The following is a 3,468-nucleotide window of genomic DNA, read 5'->3' on the forward strand; positions in this document are numbered from 1 at the left end:
TTAGGGACAACCATCCAATTCATTTGCAATGGTAAATTGGTGTGGGATTTAATTGCATGGCTACCACTCAATTCTAACTTGGGTATCACTGGCCTCCAACTGGCTTTGATTCAAAACATTGTTTGAAACTAGGTCAGATGAGATTTCATGGCAGTCGGGTCATTGTCCACCTGTCTGTTTGGGGCTTTGGGGTTTTCTGACAAGTCGACAAACATTTTATGTCTAATGTATCTGACTCTCACCCTTTTGCATAATATACAGTTCCCTCAGTTAGAACAATATGGCACTGTCTTAGGGCTAGGCAGGTTGTATAACCATTAACATTTCATCTTATAAATAAAACTTTTGCTAACACTGGCTCAACAAACACTTCCATACTCAGAAAGGAAACATAATAAGATAACATATACTTGATGTGGAAGAACTTTGATATTGTGTTTCTCCAGCAAAATCTTTGTCAGAAAAGCAATAAATACAGTTCATAAAATTTTAAGTGATTTTGCCAGGGATGGGGAGTTGACAGGTTAATGAAGTGGAAGGGAAAAAACTTAGTAAGTCCAGAACTCTATAAACCTTTTCTGTTTTACAGTTGTTATTGCTATTCTTATTTAATCATTTCAATAACCCTGAAAGGTACTGATATCCACTTTAAGGATGAAAAAATCCTGAGCCCCATAAAAGTTAAGTAACTTGATCAAGGTCAGCTGGAGAGACCAAGGTTTCTTTAGGGCTTGAATCCAGATCTACCTGATTCCACAGCCCAGGCTTCCATGCATAACATAGTAAGTGGTGCAAAGGGACATGGCAGGTGCTATAGGGTGCCTACCCAGCATCTTTTGTCCCTTATTTCATCTTAATAAAATCCAAAAGTTGTTAAGGTAACCATCCTCCCACACATCACTGTGTATTTCAGAGGATGAGACCTCATCCCCTACTCAAGGGGTGCCTGTTGGAATGGTCATTACCATTCCCTTTGCCATGAAGGCTTTAGGGTTCGAATGTAACTTAATTCTAGCCAATTTCATATGAGGGAAAATCTGCTCATAGAAGGGCAGATGATGGATAGCACTTTGGGGGGGGGGGGACCAATTTTCTCTCTCTTTAGAGAGTACATAGTAAATGCACCTGATAGCAATAACTTAAGCATACCCTGAGAATTGCCCTGCGTGGCAGACATACCTGAATACATGTTCTGAGCTAGGGAATCCAGGAGTGGCCAGCCAGCAAATTCGCTCATTGTCTATGGGAAACTCTGAGTCCTTAGCCCATCCCGTGGCATATGGGCCACACACAGGATCAAGGCCCACGTTTTGGGTTGCATGAAGGTTACCAGGTGGAGGTTGTTAGGGAAAGAGTGTTATGAGAAAAATACTATATAAACCTCATGTTTTTTGCAAGTAGTTGTAGTTCTTCTGCCCAGTCTGCTCCCACCAAGCTGTGCAATTATGCTGTCTGGCCTGCCACCAGTGGACTCTCTCCCCGGTATGTAAGCCCCCAGTGAAACCCCATGTCTTGTTTGCTGGTTTTGAGTCTCTTCCTCAGCCTCTTGAACCTGGTGCCATCCCCACTGGAGTCTACAGAGTTTCAGTATGACAGAGAAAAAAAGCAAGAAATACTTCTCTTCATCTTGGGGATATGGTTACATTTGGAAATGATGCCTGGCGCTGCTACCAGCAATTTGGTATCAGCCTGAGGATAAAGTCTCTGCCCCAGAGGACAAAACGGAGGAACAAAAGAAACTTGGCTCTTGATATTTAGTGTAATTCACCAATTAAGTAATCCTGGAGTTTGCTATCCCCCCGGGATTCCCCTTATAAAATAACATATGCCCGTGTTCACCCCAGTTTAAATTCTGGTTTCTTTCATTGGACCCTAAAGCATCCTAATGGTATAACTAGATGCCAAGACTTCAGGCAGCAAGACTAGACTGCCTTCACTCCTTGTAGATTTCAAAGGGGTTGTAACAGGAGATCCTAAACTGAAATAAATTCATCCAAGCAGAGCAGATGAAGGGGTCAGAGTGGCTGAGACTTGCCACTATGACTTCTAAGGCAGGGGGGTTAGGAAACCAGGGGCCAGCTGTTATGGAGGCAGGAACATTTGCAGGAATGAAACCTGGGACTCATATCAAAGCAACCTGGCTAGTGTAATAAGCTGAAGTTGAGCCCTGTAACCAATACACAGAACAGGTGGTCAAGGTCTATCAAGCTGAGGTCATTTACAAGAAAAGTAGAAAGGGGTTGCCTGGCAAGAGCCAAGTCAATTAAAATCATCTCCTAAGAATATCTTCTGGACAGTGATTATTTTTTAATTTAAGGGACAATTTTGAAACCTAATTATCCTCACAATCACCCTCAATTCATTGGCTTGGCGATTTAAATTTAACATGTTAAAAGTTTTTATGTTAAATATTTAAAACACATTGAATTAGCAGCAATTTTAATAAATCTAATATCTCAGTGAAGATTCTAAGTATATAAGCTATTTAAATTCTTAACACAATATTTGTATTTATCAGGGGAGGAGAGATTGAAAGGAAAGAGAGAGAACACATTAAGAAACAGCATACCTTAGTCGTAGTTCTTGTCATTAGTCATATTGCTTACTGTCTGTTAGTATGCATACCAGAGAAACACTCCAGCATTTGTTGATTCACTGCATTTTATTTGTTAATAATAGAATGCCTCCTAAAGAACCACATGTAGAAAAGCACTGAAATCACTTCCCTGGAAAAATTGAGGGTAATCTCCTTTTAAGTATAGAATCACATAAACTAATGAACACTAAATTACCATTTATCTTCTTCCACATTCCTGGATTTTCTTCAGTGAATCTGACCACAAAAAAAAATGCCGGTTTCACAGTAGACCTTTTTCTTTCATAAATTGCCCAGTCTGGGGTACGTCTTTATCAGTAGTGTGAAAACAAACTAATACAGTAAACTGGTATCAGTAGAGTGGGGCACTACTGGAAAGATATCCGAAAAAGTGGAAGCCGTTTTGGAACTGGGTCACAGGCAGAGGTTGGAACAGTTGGGAGGGCTCAAAAGAAGACAGGAAAATGTGGGAAAGTTTGGAACTTCCTAGGGACTTGAGTGACTCTGACCAAAATGCTGATAGTGATATGGACAATAAAGTCCACGCTGAGGTGGTCTCAGATGGAGATGAGGAATTTGGTGGGAACTGGAGCAAAGGTGACTCTTGTTATGGTTTTTTGTTGTTGTTGTTGTTTTTGTTTTTTTTTTTTAGCAGGCCTTATAATACAGTTATACAATGTTTTATTTAAAATAATATTAGAAAATCTACTACAAAATAACACAAATAAACCAATAATCCTTACTAAGGATGCCGCCTCTTTCTAACTACACAGAAAACCAAATAATAAAAATTTGGGCCACAGCTTTGTAGATTTTCTTTTTTTTTTTTTTTTTTTTTAATTACTAAAATTTAATTTTTTTATAATCTATAC

The sequence above is a fragment of the Mandrillus leucophaeus genome, unplaced genomic scaffold (genome assembly GCF_000951045.1).
Source record: "Mandrillus leucophaeus isolate KB7577 unplaced genomic scaffold, Mleu.le_1.0 Scaffold267, whole genome shotgun sequence".
Classification (NCBI taxonomy): Eukaryota; Metazoa; Chordata; class Mammalia; order Primates; family Cercopithecidae; genus Mandrillus; species Mandrillus leucophaeus.